The following is a 20374-nucleotide window of genomic DNA, read 5'->3' as shown; positions in this document are numbered from 1 at the left end:
CGAGATATTTGCAGATATATCTCAAGGGAAGGGGCCTGACGGACATATTTCGAGATATTTCTTCTTCTTGTTGTTCTTCTTCTGCACAGCTAAACTGGAAGTGGCATTTCCAGCTCGCAATAGTGCAGAGTTATCTCAAAGAAAGGGGCCACGGTGTTTCTGTATCTCTATTATGTTGGTGCGGCTTCGGAACTTTTAAATATCTTGATATATCTCGAGAACTACGCATCTGATCAAAAAATATCATAGAACATAAAAAGTAGGAAACTTAATTCTCTACAAAAAAGGTCTCTCAACATTTTGCCATAGCTCGTTTCGTTTCCGAGATATTTGCAGATATATCTCAAGGGAAGGGGCCTGACGGACATATTTCGAGATATTTCTTCTTCTTGTTGTTCTTCTTCTGCACAGCTAAACTGGAAGTGGCGTTTCCAGCTCGCAATAGCGCAGAGTTATCTGAAAGAAAGGGGCCACGGTGTTGCTGTATCTCTATTATGTTGGTGCGGCTTCGGAACTTTTAAATACCTTGATATATCTCGAGAACTAAGCATCTGATCAAAAAATATCAAAGAACATAAAAAGTAGGAAACTTAATTCTCTACAAAAAAGGTCTCTTAACATTTTGCCATAGCTCGCTTCGTTTCCGAGATATTTGCAGATTTATCTCGAGGGAAGGGGCCTGACGGACATATTTCGAGATATTTCTTCTTCTTGTTGTTCTTCTTCTGCACAGCTAAGCTGGAAGTGGCTTTTGCGGCTCGCACTAGGGCAAAGTTATCTCAAAGAAAGGGGCCACGGTGTTTCTGTATCTCTATTATGTTGGTGCGGCTTCGGAACTTTTAAATATCTCGATATATCTCGAGAACTACGCATCTGATCAAAAAATATCATAGAACATAAAAAGTAGGAAACTTAATTCTCTACAAAAAAGGTCTCTTAACATTTTGCCATAGCTCGCTTCGTTTCCGAGATATTTGCAGATTTATCTCAAGGGAAGGGGCCTGACGGACATATTTCGAGATATTTCTTCTTCTTGTTGTTCTTCTTCTGCACAGCTAAACTGGAAGTGGCATTTCCAGCTCGCAATAGTGCAGAGTTATCTCAAAGGAAGGGGCCACGGTGTTTCTGTATCTCTATTATGTTGGTGCGGCTTCGGAACTTTTAAATATCTTGATATATCTCGAGAACTACGCATCTGATCAAAAAATATCATAGAACATAAAAAGTAGGAAACTTAATTCTCTACAAAAAAGGTCTCTTAACATTTTGCCATAGCTCGCTCCGTTTCCGAGATATTTGCAGATTTATCTCGAGGGAAGGGGCCTGACGGACATATTTCGAGATATTTCTTCTTCTTGTTGTTCTTCTTCTGCACAGCTAAGCTGGAAGTGGCATTTGCGGCTCGCACTAGTGCAGAGTTATCTCAAAGAAAGGGGCCACGGTGTTTCTGGATCTCTATTATGTTGGTGCGGCTTCGGAACTTTTAAATATCTCGATATATCTCGAAAACTACGCTTCTGATCAAAAAATATCATAGAACATAAATTGTAGGAAACATAATTCTCTACAAAAAAGGTCTCTTAACATTTTGCCATAGCTCGTTTCGTTTCCGAGATATTTGCAGATATATCTCAAGGGAAGGGGCCTGACGGACATATTTCGAGATATTTCTTCTTCTTGTTGTTCTTCTTCTGCACAGCTAAACTGGAAGTGGCATTTCCAGCTCGCAATAGTGCAGAGTTATCTCAAAGAAAGGGGCCACGGTGTTTCTGTATCTCTATTATGTTGGTGCGGCTTCGGAACTTTTAAATATCTTGATATATCTCGAGAACTGCGCATCTGATCAAAAAATATCATAGAACATAAAAAGTAGGAAACTTAATTCTCTACAAAAAAGGTCTCTTAACATTTTGCCATAGCTCGCTTCGTTTCCGAGATATTTGCAGATTTATCTCAAGGGAAGGGGCCTAACGGACATATTTCGTGATATTTCTTCTTCTTGTTGTTCTTCTTCTGCACAGCTAAGCTGGAAGTGGCATTTGCAGCTCGCAATAGTGCAGAGTTATCTCAAAGAAAGGGGCCACGGTGTTTCTGTATCTCTATTATGTTGGTGCGGCTTCGGAACTTTTAAATATCTTGATATATCTCGAGAACAACGCATCTGATCCAAAAATATCATAGAACATAAAAAGTAGGAAACTTAATTCTCTACAACAAAGGTCTCTAAACATTTTGCCATAGCTCGCTTTGTTTCCGAGATATTTGCAGATTTATCTCGAGGGAAGGGGCCTGACGGACATATTTCGAGATATTTCTTCTTCTTGTTGTTCTTCTTCTGCACAGCTAAGCTGGAAGTGGCATTTGCGGCTCGCACTAGTGCAGAGTTATCTCAAAGAAAGGGGCCACGGTGTTTCTGGATCTCTATTATGTTGGTGCGGCTTCGGAACTTTTAAATATCTCGATATATCTCGAAAACTACGCTTCTGATCAAAAAATATCATAGAACATAAATTGTAGGAAACATAATTCTCTACAAAAAACGTCTCTTAACATTTTGCCATAGCTCGCTTTGTTTCCGAGATATTTGCAGATTCAGCTCAAAGGAACTGGCCTGACGGACATATTTCGAGATATTTCTTCTTCTTGTTGTTCTTCCTCTGCACAGCTAAGCTGGAAGTGGCATTTGCAGCTCGCAATAGTGCAGAGTTATCTCAAAGAAAGGGGCCACGGTGTTTCTGTATCTCTATTATGTTGGTGCGGCTTCGGAACTTTTAAATATCTTGATATATCTCGAGAACTACGCATCTGATCAAAAAATATCATAGAACATAAAAAGTAGGAAACTGAATTCTCTACAAATAAGGTCTCTTAACATTTTGCCATAGCTCGCTTCGTTTCGGAGATATTTGCAGATTTATCTCAAGGGAAGGGGCCTGACGGACATATTTCGAGATATTTCTTCTTCTTGTTGTTCTTCTTCTGCACAGCTAAGCTGGAAGTGGCATTTGCGGCTCGCACTAGTGCAGAGTTATCTGAAAGAAAGGGGCCACGGTGTTTCTGTATCTCTATTATGTTGGTGCGGCTTCGGAACTTTTAAATATCTCGATATATCTCGGAAACTACGCTTCTGATCAAAAAATATCATAGAACATAAATTGTAGGAAACATAATTCTCTACAAAAAAGGTCTCCCAACATTTTGCCATAGCTCGTTTCGTTTCCGAGATATTTGCAGATATATCTCAAGGGAAGGGGCCTGACGGACATATTTCGAGATATTTCTTCTTCTTGTTGTTCTTCTTCTGCACAGCTAAACTGGAAGTGGCATTTCCAGCTCGCAATAGTGCAGAGTTATCTCAAAGGAAGGGGCCACGGTGTTTCTGTATCTCTATTATGTTGGTGCGGCTTCGGAACTTTTAAATATCTTGATATATCTCGAGAACTACGCATCTGATCAAAAAATATCATAGAACATAAAAAGTAGGAAACTTAATTCTCTACAAAAAAGGTCTCTTAACATTTTGCCATAGCTCGCTTCGTTTCCGAGATATTTGCAGATTTATCTCGAGGGAAGGGGCCTGACGGACATATTTCGAGATATTTCTTCTTCTTGTTGTTCTTCTTCTGCACAGCTAAGCTGGAAGTGGCATTTGCGGCTCGCACTAGTGCAGAGTTATCTCAAAGAAAGGGGCCACGGTGTTTCTGGATCTCTATTATGTTGGTGCGGCTTCGGAACTTTTAAATATCTCGATATATCTCGAAAACTACGCTTCTGATCAAAAAATATCATAGAACATAAATTGTAGGAAACATAATTCTCTACAAAAAAGGTCTCTTAACATTTTGCCATAGCTCGTTTCGTTTCCGAGATATTTGCAGATATATCTCAAGGGAAGGGGCCTGACGGACATATTTCGAGATATTTCTTCTTCTTGTTGTTCTTCTTCTGCACAGCTAAACTGGAAGTGGCATTTCCAGCTCGCAATAGTGCAGAGTTATCTCAAAGAAAGGGGCCACGGTGTTTCTGTATCTCTATTATGTTGGTGCGGCTTCGGAACTTTTAAATATCTTGATATATCTCGAGAACTACGCATCTGATCAAAAAATATCATAGAACATAAAAAGTAGGAAACTTAATTCTCTACAAAAAAGGTCTCTTAACATTTTGCCATAGCTCGCTTCGTTTCCGAGATATTTGCAGATTTATCTCGAGGGAAGGGGCCTGACGGACATATTTCGAGATATTTCTTCTTCTTGTTGTTCTTCTTCTGCACAGCTAAGCTGGAAGTGGCATTTGCGGCTCGCACTAGTGCAGAGTTATCTCAAAGAAAGGGGCCACGGTGTTTCTGGATCTCTATTATGTTGGTGCGGCTTCGGAACTTTTAAATATCTCGATATATCTCGAAAACTACGCTTCTGATCAAAAAATATCATAGAACATAAATTGTAGGAAACATAATTCTCTACAAAAAAGGTCTCTTAACATTTTGCCATAGCTCGTTTCGTTTCCGAGATATTTGCAGATATATCTCAAGGGAAGGGGCCTGACGGACATATTTCGAGATATTTCTTCTTCTTGTTGTTCTTCTTCTGCACAGCTAAACTGGAAGTGGCATTTCCAGCTCGCAATAGTGCAGAGTTATCTCAAAGAAAGGGGCCACGGTGTTTCTGTATCTCTATTATGTTGGTGCGGCTTCGGAACTTTTAAATATCTTGATATATCTCGAGAACTACGCATCTGATCAAAAAATATCATAGAACATAAAAAGTAGGAAACTTAATTCTCTACAAAAAAGGTCTCTCAACATTTTGCCATAGCTCGTTTCGTTTCCGAGATATTTGCAGATATATCTCAAGGGAAGGGGCCTGACGGACATATTTCGAGATATTTCTTCTTCTTGTTGTTCTTCTTCTGCACAGCTAAACTGGAAGTGGCGTTTCCAGCTCGCAATAGCGCAGAGTTATCTGAAAGAAAGGGGCCACGGTGTTGCTGTATCTCTATTATGTTGGTGCGGCTTCGGAACTTTTAAATACCTTGATATATCTCGAGAACTAAGCATCTGATCAAAAAATATCAAAGAACATAAAAAGTAGGAAACTTAATTCTCTACAAAAAAGGTCTCTTAACATTTTGCCATAGCTCGCTTCGTTTCCGAGATATTTGCAGATTTATCTCGAGGGAAGGGGCCTGACGGACATATTTCGAGATATTTCTTCTTCTTGTTGTTCTTCTTCTGCACAGCTAAGCTGGAAGTGGCTTTTGCGGCTCGCACTAGGGCAAAGTTATCTCAAAGAAAGGGGCCACGGTGTTTCTGTATCTCTATTATGTTGGTGCGGCTTCGGAACTTTTAAATATCTCGATATATCTCGAGAACTACGCATCTGATCAAAAAATATCATAGAACATAAAAAGTAGGAAACTTAATTCTCTACAAAAAAGGTCTCTTAACATTTTGCCATAGCTCGCTTCGTTTCCGAGATATTTGCAGATTTATCTCAAGGGAAGGGGCCTGACGGACATATTTCGAGATATTTCTTCTTCTTGTTGTTCTTCTTCTGCACAGCTAAACTGGAAGTGGCATTTCCAGCTCGCAATAGTGCAGAGTTATCTCAAAGGAAGGGGCCACGGTGTTTCTGTATCTCTATTATGTTGGTGCGGCTTCGGAACTTTTAAATATCTTGATATATCTCGAGAACTACGCATCTGATCAAAAAATATCATAGAACATAAAAAGTAGGAAACTTAATTCTCTACAAAAAAGGTCTCTTAACATTTTGCCATAGCTCGCTCCGTTTCCGAGATATTTGCAGATTTATCTCGAGGGAAGGGGCCTGACGGACATATTTCGAGATATTTCTTCTTCTTGTTGTTCTTCTTCTGCACAGCTAAGCTGGAAGTGGCATTTGCGGCTCGCACTAGTGCAGAGTTATCTCAAAGAAAGGGGCCACGGTGTTTCTGGATCTCTATTATGTTGGTGCGGCTTCGGAACTTTTAAATATCTCGATATATCTCGAAAACTACGCTTCTGATCAAAAAATATCATAGAACATAAATTGTAGGAAACATAATTCTCTACAAAAAAGGTCTCTTAACATTTTGCCATAGCTCGTTTCGTTTCCGAGATATTTGCAGATATATCTCAAGGGAAGGGGCCTGACGGACATATTTCGAGATATTTCTTCTTCTTGTTGTTCTTCTTCTGCACAGCTAAACTGGAAGTGGCATTTCCAGCTCGCAATAGTGCAGAGTTATCTCAAAGAAAGGGGCCACGGTGTTTCTGTATCTCTATTATGTTGGTGCGGCTTCGGAACTTTTAAATATCTTGATATATCTCGAGAACTGCGCATCTGATCAAAAAATATCATAGAACATAAAAAGTAGGAAACTTAATTCTCTACAAAAAAGGTCTCTTAACATTTTGCCATAGCTCGCTTCGTTTCCGAGATATTTGCAGATTTATCTCAAGGGAAGGGGCCTAACGGACATATTTCGTGATATTTCTTCTTCTTGTTGTTCTTCTTCTGCACAGCTAAGCTGGAAGTGGCATTTGCAGCTCGCAATAGTGCAGAGTTATCTCAAAGAAAGGGGCCACGGTGTTTCTGTATCTCTATTATGTTGGTGCGGCTTCGGAACTTTTAAATATCTTGATATATCTCGAGAACAACGCATCTGATCCAAAAATATCATAGAACATAAAAAGTAGGAAACTTAATTCTCTACAACAAAGGTCTCTAAACATTTTGCCATAGCTCGCTTTGTTTCCGAGATATTTGCAGATTTATCTCGAGGGAAGGGGCCTGACGGACATATTTCGAGATATTTCTTCTTCTTGTTGTTCTTCTTCTGCACAGCTAAGCTGGAAGTGGCATTTGCGGCTCGCACTAGTGCAGAGTTATCTCAAAGAAAGGGGCCACGGTGTTTCTGGATCTCTATTATGTTGGTGCGGCTTCGGAACTTTTAAATATCTCGATATATCTCGAAAACTACGCTTCTGATCAAAAAATATCATAGAACATAAATTGTAGGAAACATAATTCTCTACAAAAAACGTCTCTTAACATTTTGCCATAGCTCGCTTTGTTTCCGAGATATTTGCAGATTCAGCTCAAAGGAACTGGCCTGACGGACATATTTCGAGATATTTCTTCTTCTTGTTGTTCTTCCTCTGCACAGCTAAGCTGGAAGTGGCATTTGCAGCTCGCAATAGTGCAGAGTTATCTCAAAGAAAGGGGCCACGGTGTTTCTGTATCTCTATTATGTTGGTGCGGCTTCGGAACTTTTAAATATCTTGATATATCTCGAGAACTACGCATCTGATCAAAAAATATCATAGAACATAAAAAGTAGGAAACTGAATTCTCTACAAATAAGGTCTCTTAACATTTTGCCATAGCTCGCTTCGTTTCGGAGATATTTGCAGATTTATCTCAAGGGAAGGGGCCTGACGGACATATTTCGAGATATTTCTTCTTCTTGTTGTTCTTCTTCTGCACAGCTAAGCTGGAAGTGGCATTTGCGGCTCGCACTAGTGCAGAGTTATCTGAAAGAAAGGGGCCACGGTGTTTCTGTATCTCTATTATGTTGGTGCGGCTTCGGAACTTTTAAATATCTCGATATATCTCGGAAACTACGCTTCTGATCAAAAAATATCATAGAACATAAATTGTAGGAAACATAATTCTCTACAAAAAAGGTCTCCCAACATTTTGCCATAGCTCGTTTCGTTTCCGAGATATTTGCAGATATATCTCAAGGGAAGGGGCCTGACGGACATATTTCGAGATATTTCTTCTTCTTGTTGTTCTTCTTCTGCACAGCTAAACTGGAAGTGGCATTTCCAGCTCGCAATAGTGCAGAGTTATCTCAAAGGAAGGGGCCACGGTGTTTCTGTATCTCTATTATGTTGGTGCGGCTTCGGAACTTTTAAATATCTTGATATATCTCGAGAACTACGCATCTGATCAAAAAATATCATAGAACATAAAAAGTAGGAAACTTAATTCTCTACAAAAAAGGTCTCTTAACATTTTGCCATAGCTCGCTTCGTTTCCGAGATATTTGCAGATTTATCTCGAGGGAAGGGGCCTGACGGACATATTTCGAGATATTTCTTCTTCTTGTTGTTCTTCTTCTGCACAGCTAAGCTGGAAGTGGCATTTGCGGCTCGCACTAGTGCAGAGTTATCTCAAAGAAAGGGGCCACGGTGTTTCTGGATCTCTATTATGTTGGTGCGGCTTCGGAACTTTTAAATATCTCGATATATCTCGAAAACTACGCTTCTGATCAAAAAATATCATAGAACATAAATTGTAGGAAACATAATTCTCTACAAAAAAGGTCTCTTAACATTTTGCCATAGCTCGTTTCGTTTCCGAGATATTTGCAGATATATCTCAAGGGAAGGGGCCTGACGGACATATTTCGAGATATTTCTTCTTCTTGTTGTTCTTCTTCTGCACAGCTAAACTGGAAGTGGCATTTCCAGCTCGCAATAGTGCAGAGTTATCTCAAAGAAAGGGGCCACGGTGTTTCTGTATCTCTATTATGTTGGTGCGGCTTCGGAACTTTTAAATATCTTGATATATCTCGAGAACTACGCATCTGATCAAAAAATATCATAGAACATAAAAAGTAGGAAACTTAATTCTCTACAAAAAAGGTCTCTTAACATTTTGCCATAGCTCGCTTCGTTTCCGAGATATTTGCAGATTTATCTCAAGGGAAGGGGCCTAACGGACATATTTCGTGATATTTCTTCTTCTTGTTGTTCTTCTTCTGCACAGCTAAGCTGGAAGTGGCATTTGCAGCTCGCAATAGTGCAGAGTTATCTCAAAGAAAGGGGCCACGGTGTTTCTGTATCTCTATTATGTTGGTGCGGCTTCGGAACTTTTAAATATCTTGATATATCTCGAGAACAACGCATCTGATCAAAAAATATCATAGAACATAAAAAGTAGGAAACTTAATTCTCTACAACAAAGGTCTCTTAACATTTTGCCATAGCTCGCTTCGTTTCCGAGATATTTGCAGATTTATCTCGAGGGAAGGGGCCTGACGGACATATTTCGAGATATTTCTTCTTCTTGTTGTTCTTCTTCTGCACAGCTGAGCTGGAAGTGGCATTTGCAGGTCGCAATAGTGCAGAGTTATCTCAAAGAAAGGGGCCACGGTGTTTCTGTATCTCTATTATGTTGGTGCGGCTTCAGAACTTTTAAATATCTCGATATATCTCGAAAACTACGCTTCTGATCAAAAAATATCATAGAACGTAAATTGTAGGAAACATTATTCTCTACAAAAAAGGTCTCTTAACATTTAGCCATACCTCGCTTCGTTTCCAAGATATTTGCAGATTCATCTCAAGGGAAGGGGTCTGACGGACATATTTCGAGATATTTCTTCTTCTTGTTGTTCTTCTTCTGCACAGCTAAGCTCGAAGCGGCATTTGCAGCTCGCAATAGTGCAGAGTTATCTCAAAGAAAGATGCCACGGTGTTACTGTACCTCTATTATGTTGGTGCAGCTTCGGAACTTTTAAATATCTTGATATATCTCGAGAACTACGCATCTGATCAAAAAATATCATACTACATAAAAAGTAGGAAACTTAATTCTCTACAAGAAAGGTCTCTAAACATTTTGCCATAGCTCGCTTCGTTTCCGAGATATTTGCAGATTTATCTCAAGGGAAGGGGCCTGACGGACATATTTCGAGATATTTCTTCTTCTTGTTGTTCTTCTTCTGCACAGCTAAGCTGGAAGTGGCATTTGCGGCTCGCACTAGTGCAGAGTTATCTCAACGAAAGGGGCCACGGTGTTTCTGTATCTCTATTATGTTGGTGCGGCTTCGGAACTTTTAAATATCTCGATATATCTCGAAAACTACGCTTCTGATCAAAAAATATCATAGAACATAAATTGTAGGAAGCATAATTCTCTACAAAAAAGGTCTCTTAACATTTTGCCATAGCTCGCTTCGTTTCCGAGATATTTGCAGATATATCTCAAGGGAAGGGGCCTGACGGACATATTTCGAGATATTTCTTCTTCTTGTTGTTCTTCTTCTGCACAGCTAAGCTGGAAGTGGCATTTACAGCTCGCAATAGTGCAGAGTTATCTCAAAGAAAGGGGCCACGGTGTTTCTGTATCTCTATTATGTTGGTGCGTCTTCGGAACTTTTAAATATCTCGATATATCTCGAAAACTACGCTTCTGATCAAAAAATATCATAGAACATAAATTGTAGGAAACATAATTCTCTACAAAAAACGTCTCTTAACATTTTGCCATAGCTCGCTTCGTTTCCGAGATATTTGCAGATATATCTCAAGGGAAGGGGCCTGACGGACATATTTCGAGATATTTCTTCTTCTTGTTGTTCTTCTTCTGCACAGCTAAGCTGGAAGTGGCATTTACAGCTCGCAATAGTGCAGAGTTATCTCAAAGAAAGGGGCCACGGTGTTTCTGTATCTCTATTATGTTGGTGCGGCTTCGGAACTTTTAAATATCTTGATATATCTCGAGAACTACGCATCTGATCAAAAAATATCGTAGAACATGAAAAGTGGGAAACTTAATTCTCTACAAAAAAGGTCTCTTAACATTTTGCCATAGCTCTCTTCGTTTCCGAGATATTTGCAGATTTATCTCAAGGGAAGGGGCCTGACGGACATATTTCGAGATATTTCTTCTTCTTGGTGTTCTTCTTCTGCACAGCTAAGCTGGAAGTGGCATTTGCAGCTCGGAATAGTGCAGAGTTATCTCAAAGAAAGGGTCCACGGTGTTTCTGTATCTCTATTATGTTGGTGCGGCTTCGGAACTTTTAAATATCTTGATATATCTCGAGAACTACGCATCTGATCAAAAAATATCATAGAACATGAAAAGTAGGAAACTTAATTCTCTACAAAAAAGGTCTCTTAACATTTTGCCATAGCTCTCTTCATTTCCGAGATATTTGCAGATTTATCTCAAGGGAAGGGGCCTGACGGACATATTTCGAGATATTTCTTCTTCTTGTTGTTCTTCTTCTGCACAGCTAAGCTGGAAGTGGCATTTGCGGCTCGCACTAGTGCACAGTTATCTCAAAGAAAGGGGCCACGGTGTTTCTGTATCTCTATTATGTTGGTGCGTCTTCGGAACTTTTAAATATCTCGATATATCTCGAAAACTACGCTTCTGATCAAAAAATATCATAGAACATAAATTGTAGGAAACATAATTCTCTACAAAAAACGTCTCATAACATTTTGCCATAGCTCGCTTCGTTTCCGAGATATTTGCAGATTCAGCTCAAAGGAACTGGCCTGACGGACATATTTCGAGATATTTCTTCTTCTTGTTGTTCTTCCTCTGCACAGCTAAGCTGGAAGTGGCATTTGCAGCTCGCAACAGTGCAGAGTTATCTCAAAGAAAGGGGCCACGGTGTTTCTGTATCTCTATTATGTTGGTGCGGCTTCGGAACTTTTAAATATCTTGATATATCTCGAGAACTACGCATCTGATCAAAAAATATCATAGAACATAAAAAGTAGGAAACTTAATTCTCTACAAAAAAGGTCTCTTAACATTTTGCCATAGCTCGCTTCGTTTCCGAGATATTTGCATATTTATCTCAAGGGAAGGGGCCTGACGGACATATTTCGAGGTATTTCTTCTTCTTGTTGTTCTTCTTCTGCACAGCTAAGCTGGAAGTGGCATTTGCGGCTCACACTAGTGCAGAGTTATCTCAAAGAAACGGGCCACGGTGTTTCTGTATCTCTATTATGTTGGTGCGGCTTCGGAACTTTTAAATATCTTGATATATCTCGAGAACTACGCATCTGATCAAAAAATGTCATAGAACATAAAAAGTAGGAAACTGAATTCTCTACAAAAAAGGTCTCTTAACATTTTGCCATAGCTCGCTTCGTTTCCGAGATATTTGCATATTTATCTCAAGGGAAGGGGCCTGACGGACATATTTCGAGATATTTCTTCTTCTTGTTGTTCTTCTTCTGCACAGCTAAGCTGGAAGTGGCATTTGCGGCTCGCACTAGTGCAGAGTTATCTCAAAGAAAGGGGCCACGGTGTTTCTGTATCTCTATTATATTGGTGCGGCTTCGGAACTTTTAAATATCTCGATATATCTCGAAAACTACGCATCTGATCAAAAAATATCATCGAACATAAAAAGTAGGAAACTTAATTCTCTACAAAAAATGTGTCTTAACATTTTGCCATAGCTCGCTTCGTTTCCGAGATATTTGCAGATTTATCTCAAGGGAAGTGGCCTGACGGACATATTTCGAGATATTTCTTCTTCTTGTTGTTCTTCTTCTGCACAGCTAAGCTGAAAGTGGCATTTGCAGCTCGCAATCGTGCAGAGTTATCTCAAAGAAAGGGGCCACGGTGTTTCTGTATCTCTATTATGTTGGTGCGGCTTCGGAACTTTTAAATATCTTGATATATCTCGAGAACTACGCCTCTGATCGAAAAATATCATAGAACATAAAAAGTAGGAAACTTAATTATCTACAAAAAAGGTCTCTTAACATTTTGCCATAGCTCGCTTCGTTTCCGAGATATTTGCAGATTTATCTCAAGGGAAGGGGCCTGACGGACATATTTCGAGATATTTCTTCTTCTTGTTGTTCTTCTTCTGCACAGCTAAGCTGGAAGTGGCATTTGCAGCGCGCAATAGTGCAGAGTTATCTCAAAGAAAGGGGCCACGGTGTTTCTGTATCTCTATTATGTTGGTGCGGCTTCGGAACTTTTAAATATCTTGATATATCTCGAGAACTGCGCATCTGATCAAAAAATATCATAGAACATAAAAAGTAGGAAACTTAATTCTCTACAAAAAAGGTCTCTTAACATTTTGCCATAGCTCGCTTCGTTTCCGAGATATTTGCAGATTTATCTCAAGGGAAGGGGCCTAACGGACATATTTCGAGATATTTCTTCTTCTTGTTGTTCTTCTTCTGCACAGCTAAGCTGGAAGTGGCATTTGCGGCTCGCAATAGTGCAGAGATATCTCAAAGAAAGGGGCCACGGTGTTTCTGTATCTCTATTATGTTGGTGCGGCTTCGGAACTTTTAAATATCTTGATATATCTCGAGAACTACGCGTCTGATCAAAAAATATCATAGAACATAAAAAGTAGGAAACATAATTCCCTACAAAAAAGGTCTCTTAACATTTTGCCATAGCTCGCTTCGTTTCCGAGATATTTGCAGATTTATCTCAAGGGAAGGGGCCTCACGGACATATTTCGAGATATTTCTTCTTCTTGTTGTTCTTCTTTTGCACAGCTAAGCTGGAAGTGGCATTTGCGGCTCGCACTAGTGCACAGTTATCTCAAAGAAAGGGGCCACGGTGTTTCTGTATCTCTACTATGTTGGTGCGGCTTCGGAACTTTTAAGTATCTTGATATATCTCGAGAACTACGCGTCTGATCAAAAAATATCATAGAACATAAAAAGTAGGAAACATAATTCTCTACAAAAACGGTCTCTTAACATTTTGCCATAGCTCGCTTCGTTTCCGAGATATTTGCAGATATATCTCAAGGGAAGGGGCCTGACGGACATATTTCGAGATATTTCTTCTTCTTGTTGTTCTTCTTCTGCACAGCTAAGCTGGAAGTGGCATTTGCGGCTCGCACTGGTGCACAGTTATCTCAAAGAAAGGGGCCACGGTGTTTCTGTATCTCTATTATGTTGGTGCGGCTTCGGAACTTTTAAGTATCTCGATATATCTCGAAAACTACGCTTCTGATCAAAAAATATCATAGAACATAAATTGTAGGAAACATAATTCTCTACAAAAAACGTCTCTTAACATTTTGCCATAGCTCGCTTCGTTTCCGAGATATTTGCAGATTTATCTCAAGGGAAGGGGCCTAACGGACATATTTCGAGATATTTCTTCTTCTTGTTGTTCTTCTTCTGCACAGCTAAGCTGGAAGTGGCATTTGCGGCTCGCAATAGTACAGAGATATCTCAAAGAAAGGGGCCACGGTGTTTCTGTATCTCTATTATGTTGGTGCGGCTTCGGAACTTTTAAATATCTTGATATATCTCGAGAACTACGCGTCTGATCAAAAAATATCATAGAACATAAAAAGTAGGAAACATAATTCTCTACAAAAAAGGTCTCTCAACATTTTGCCATAGCTCGCTTCGTTTCCGAGATATTTGCAGATTTATCTCAAGGGAAGGGGCCTGACGGACATATTTCGAGATATTTCTTCTTCTTGTTGTTCTTCTTCTGCACAGCTAAGCTGGAAGTGGCATTTGCGGCTCGCACTAGTGCACAGTTATCTCAAAGAAAGGGGCCACGGTGTTTCTGTATCTCTATTATGTTGGTGCGGCTTCGGAACTTTTAAATATCTTGATATATCTCGAGAACTACGCCTCTGATCGAAAAATATCATACAACATAAAAAGTAGGAAACTTAATTATCTACAAAAAAGGTCTCTTAACATTTTGCCATAGCTCGCTTCGTTTCCGAGATATTTGCAGATTTATCTCAAGGGAAGGGGCCTGACGGACATATTTCGTGATATTTCTTCTTCTTGTTGTTCTTCCTCTGCACACCTAAGCTGGAAGTGGCATTTGCAGCTCGCAATAGTGCAGAGTTATCCCAAAGAAAGGGGCCACGGTGTTTCTGTATCTCTATTATGTTGGTGCGGCTTCGGAACTTTTAAATATCTCGATATATCTCGAAAACTACGCTTCTGATCAAAAAATATCATAGAACGTAGATTGTAGGAAACATAATTCTCTACAAAAAAGTTCTCTTAACATTTTGCCATAGCTCGCTTCGTTTCCGAGATATTTGCAGATTTATCTCAAGGGAAGGGTCCTGATGGACATATTTCGAGATATTTCTTCTTCTTGTTGTTCTTCTTCTGCACAGCTAAACTGGAAGTGGCATTTCCAGCTCGCAATCGTGCAGAGTTATCTCAAAGAAAGGGGCCACGGTGTTTCTGTATCTCTATTATGTTGGTGCGGCTTCGGAACTTTTAAATATCTTGATATATCTCGAGAACTACGCCTCTGATCGAAAAATATCATAGAACATAAAAAGTAGGAAACTTAATTATCTACAAAAAAGGTCTCTTAACATTTTGCCATAGCTCGCTTCGTTTCCAAGATATTTGCAGATTTATCTCAAGGGAAGGGGCCTGACGGACATATTTCGAGATATTTCTTCTTCTTGTTGTTCTTCTTCTGCACAGCTAAGCTGGAAGTGGCATTTGCAGCTCGCAATAGTGCAGAGTTATCTCAAAGAAAGGGGCCACGGTGTTTCTGTATCTCTATTATGTTGGTGCGGCTTCGGAACTTTTAAATATCTTGATATATCTCGAGAACTACGCATCTGATCAAAAAATATCATAGAACATTAAAAGTAGGAAACTTAATTCTCTACAAAAAAGGTCTCTTAACATTTTGCCATAGCTCGCTTCGTTTCCGAGATATTTGCACATTTATCTCAAGGGAAGGGGCCTGACGGACATATTTCGAGATATTTCTTCTTCTTGTTGTTCTTCTTCTGCACAGCTAAGCTGGAAGTGGCATTTGCAGCTCGCAATAGTGCAGAGTTATCTCAAAGAAAGGGGCCACGGTGTTTCTGTATCTCTATTATGATGGTGCGGCTTCGGAACTTTTAAATATCTTGATATATCTCGAGAACTACGCATCTGATCAAAAAATATCATAGAACATAAAAAGTAGGAAACTTAATTCTCTACAAAAAAGGTTTCTTAACATTTTGCCATAGCTCGCTTCGTTTCCGAGATATTTGCATATTTATCTCAAGGGAAGGGGCCTGACGGACATATTTCGAGATATTTCTTCTTCTTGTTGTTCTTCTTCTGCACAGCTAAGCTGGAAGTGGCATTTACAGCTCGCAATAGTGCAGAGTTATCTCAAAGAAAGGGGCCACGGTGTTTCTGTATCTCTATTATGTTGGTGCGGCTTCGGAACTTTTAAATATCTTGATATATCTCGAGAACTACGCATCTGATCAAAAAATATCATAGAACATGAAAAGTAGGAAACTTAATTCTCTACAAAAAAGGTCTCTTAACATTTTGCCATAGCTCTCTTCGTTTCCGAGATATTTGCAGATTTATCTCAAGGGAAGGGGCCTGACGGACATATTTCGAGATATTTCTTCTTCTTGTTGTTCTTCTTCTGCACAGCTAAGCTGGAAGTGGCATTTGCAGCTCGCAATAGTGCAGAGTTATCTCAAAGAAAGGGGCCACGGTGTTTCTGTATCTCTATTATGTTGGTGCGGCTTCGGAACTTTTAAATATCTTGATATATCTCGAGAACTACGCGTCTGATCAAAAAATATCATAGAACATAAAAAGTAGGAAACATAATTCTCTACAAAAACGGTCTCTTAACATTTTGCCATAGCTCGCTTCGTTTCCGAGATATTTGCAGATATATCTCAAGGGAAGGGGCCTGACGGACATATTTCGAGATATTTCTTCTTCTTGTTGTTCTTCTTCTGCACAGCTAAGCTGGAAGTGGCATTTACAGCTCGCAATAGTGCAGAGTTATCTCAAAGAAAGGGGCCACGGTGTTTCTGTATCTCTATTATGTTGGTGCGGCTTCGGAACTTTTAAATATCTTGATATATCTCGAGAACTACGCATCTGATCAAAAAATATCATAGAACATGAAAAGTAGGAAACTTAATTCTCTACAAAAAAGGTCTCTCAACATTTTGCCATAGCTCTCTTCGTTTCCGAGATATTTGCAGATTTATCTCAAGGGAAGGGGCCTGACGGACATATTTCGAGATATTTCTTCTTCTTGTTGTTCTTCTTCTGCACAGCTAAGCTGGAAGTGGCATTTGCAGCTCGCAATAGTGCAGAGTTATCTCAAAGAAAGGGGCCACGGTGTTTCTGTATCTCTATTATGTTGGTGCGGCTTCGGAACTTTTAAATATCTCGATATATCTCGAAAACTACGCTTCTGATCAAAAAATATCATAGAACATAAATTGTAGGAAACTTAATTATCTACAAAAACGGTCTCTTAACATTTTGCCATAGCTCGCTTCGTTTCCGAGATATTTGCAGATATATCTCAAGGGAAGGGGCCTGACGGACATATTTCGAGATATTTCTTCTTCTTGTTGTTCTTCTTCTGCACAGCTAAGCTGGAAGTGGCATTTGCAGCTCGCAATAGTGCAGAGTTATCTCAAAGAAAGGGGCCACGGTGTTTCTGTATCTCTATTATGTTGGTGCGGCTTCGGAACTTTTAAATATCTTGATATATCTCGAGAACTACGCGTCTGATCAAAAAATATCATAGAACATAAAAAGTAGGAAACATAATTCTCTACAAAAACGGTCTCTTAACATTTTGCCATAGCTCGCTTCGTTTCCGAGATATTTGCAGATATATCTCAAGGGAAGGGGCCTGACGGACATATTTCGAGATATTTCTTTTTCTTGTTGTTCTTCTTCTGCACAGCTAAGCTGGAAGTGGCATTTGCGGCTCGCACTGGTGCACAGTTATCTCAAAGAAAGGGGCCACGGTGTTTCTGTATCTCTATTATGTTGGTGCGGCTTCGGAACTTTTAAATATCTCGATATATCTCGAAAACTAAGCTTCTGATCAAAAAATATCATAGAACCTAAATTGTAGGAAACATAATTCTCTACAAAAAAGGTCTCTTAACATTTTGCCATAGCTCGCTTCGTTTCCGAGATATTTGCAGATATATCTCAAGGGAAGGGGCCTGACGGACATATTTCGAGATATTTCTTCTTCTTGTTGTTCTTCTTCTGCACAGCTAAGCTGGAAGTGGCATTTACAGCTCGCAATAGTGCAGAGTTATCTCAAAGAAAGGGGCCACGGTGTTTCTGTATCTCTATTATGTTGGTGCGGCTTCGGGACTTTTAAATATCTTGATATATCTCGAGAACTACGCATCTGATCAAAAAATATCGTAGAACATGAAAAGTAGGAAACTTAATTCTCTACAAAAAAGGTCTCTTAACATTTTGCCATAGCTCTCTTCGTTTCCGAGATATTTGCAGATTTATCTCAAGGGAAGGGGCCTGACGGACATATTTCGAGATATTTCTTCTTCTTGTTGTTCTTCTTCTGCACAGCTAAGCTGGAAGTGGCATTTGCAGCTCGGAATAGTGCAGAGTTATCTCAAAGAAAGGGGCCACGGTGTTTCTGTATCTCTATTATGTTGGTGCGGCTTCGGAACTTTTAAATATCTTGATATATCTCGAGAACTACGCATCTGATCAAAAAATATCATAGAACATGAAAAGTAGGAAACTTAATTCTCTACAAAAAAGGTCTCTTAACATTTTGCCATAGCTCTCTTCATTTCCGAGATATTTGCAGATTTATCTCAAGGGAAGGGGCCTGACGGACATATTTCGAGATATTTCTTCTTCTTGTTGTTCTTCTTCTGCACAGCTAAGCTGGAAGTGGCATTTGCGGCTCGCACTAGTGCACAGTTATCTCAAAGAAAGGGGCCACGGTGTTTCTGTATCTCTATTATGTTGGTGCGGCTTCGGAACTTTTAAATATCTTGATATATCTCGAGAACTACGCATCTGATCAAAAAATATCATAGAACATGAAAAGTAGGAAACTTAATTCTCTACAAAAAAGGTCTCTTAACATTTTGCCATAGCTCTCTTCATTTCCGAGATATTTGCAGATTTATCTCAAGGGAAGGGGCCTGACGGACATATTTCGAGATATTTCTTCTTCTTGTTGTTCTTCTTCTGCACAGCTAAGCTGGCAGTGGCATTTGCGGCTCGCACTAGTGCACAGTTATCTCAAAGAAAGGGGCCACGGTGTTTCTGTATCTCTATTATGTTGGTGCGTCTTCGGAACTTTTAAATATCTCGATATATCTCGAAAACTACGCTTCTGATCAAAAAATATCATAGAACATAAATTGTAGGAAACATAATTCTCTACAAAAAACGTCTCATAACATTTTGCCATAGCTCGCTTCGTTTCCGAGATATTTGCAGATTCAGCTCAAAGGAACTGGCCTGACGGACATATTTCGAGGTATTTCTTCTTCTTGTTGTTCTTCCTCTGCACAGCTAAGCTGGAAGTGGCATTTGCAGCTCGCAATAGTGCAGAGTTATCTCAAAGAATGGGGCCACGGTGTTTCTGTATCTCTATTATGTTGGTGCGGCTTCGGAACTTTTAAATATCTTGATATATCTCGAGAACTACGCATCTGATCAAAAAATATCATAGAACATAAAAAGTAGGAAACTTAATTCTCTACAAAAAAGTTCTCTTAACATTTTGCCATAGCTCGCTTCGTTTCCGAGATATTTGCAGATTTATCTCAAGGGAAGGGTCCTGATGGACATATTTCGAGATATTTCTTCTTCTTGTTGTTCTTCTTCTGCACAGCTAAACTGGAAGTGGCATTTCCAGCTCGCAATCGTGCAGAGTTATCTCAAAGAAAGGGGCCACGGTGTTTCTGTATCTCTATTATGTTGGTGCGTCTTCGGAACTTTTAAATATCTCGATATATCTCGAAAACTACGCTTCTGATCAAAAAATATCATAGAACATAAATTGTAGGACACATAATTCTCTACAAAAAAGGTCTCTTAACATTTTGCCATAGCTCTCTTCGTTTCCGAGATATTTGCAGATTTATCTCAAGGGAAGGGGCCTGACGGACATATTTCGAGATATTTCTTCTTCTTGTTGTTCTTCTTCTGCACAGCTAAGCTGGAAGTGGCATTTGCAGCTCGCAATAGTGCAGAGTTATCTCAAAGAAAGGGGCCACGGTGTTTCTGTATCTCTATTATGTTGGTGCGGCTTCGGAACTTTTAAATATCTTGATATATCTCGAGAACTACGCGTCTGATCAAAAAATATCATAGAACCTAAAAAGTAGGAAACATAATTCTCTACAAAAACGGTCTCTTAACATTTTGCCATAGCTCGCTTCGTTTCCGAGATATTTGCAGATATATCTCAAGGGAAGGGGCCTGACGGACATATTTCGAGATATTTCTTTTTCTTGTTGTTCTTCTTCTGCACAGCTAAGCTGGAAGTGGCATTTGCGGCTCGCACTGGTGCACAGTTATCTCAAAGAAAGGGGCCACGGTGTTTCTGTATCTCTATTATGTTGGTGCGGCTTCGGAACTTTTAAATATCTCGATATATCTCGAAAACTACGCTTCTGATCAAAAAATATCATAGAACCTAAGTTGTAGGAAACATAATTCTCTACAAAAAAGGTCTCTTAACATTTTGCCATAGCTCGCTTCGTTTCCGAGATATTTGCAGATTTATCTCAAGGGAAGGGGCCTGACGGACATATTTCGAGATATTTCTTCTTCTTGTTGTTCTTCTTCTGCACA

Source organism: Osmia lignaria, unplaced genomic scaffold, assembly GCF_051020975.1.
Source record: "Osmia lignaria lignaria isolate PbOS001 unplaced genomic scaffold, iyOsmLign1 scaffold0003, whole genome shotgun sequence".
Taxonomy (NCBI): Eukaryota; Metazoa; Arthropoda; class Insecta; order Hymenoptera; family Megachilidae; genus Osmia; species Osmia lignaria.
The sequence above is the reverse complement of the archived record's forward strand: the minus strand, read 5'-3'. Positions refer to the sequence as shown.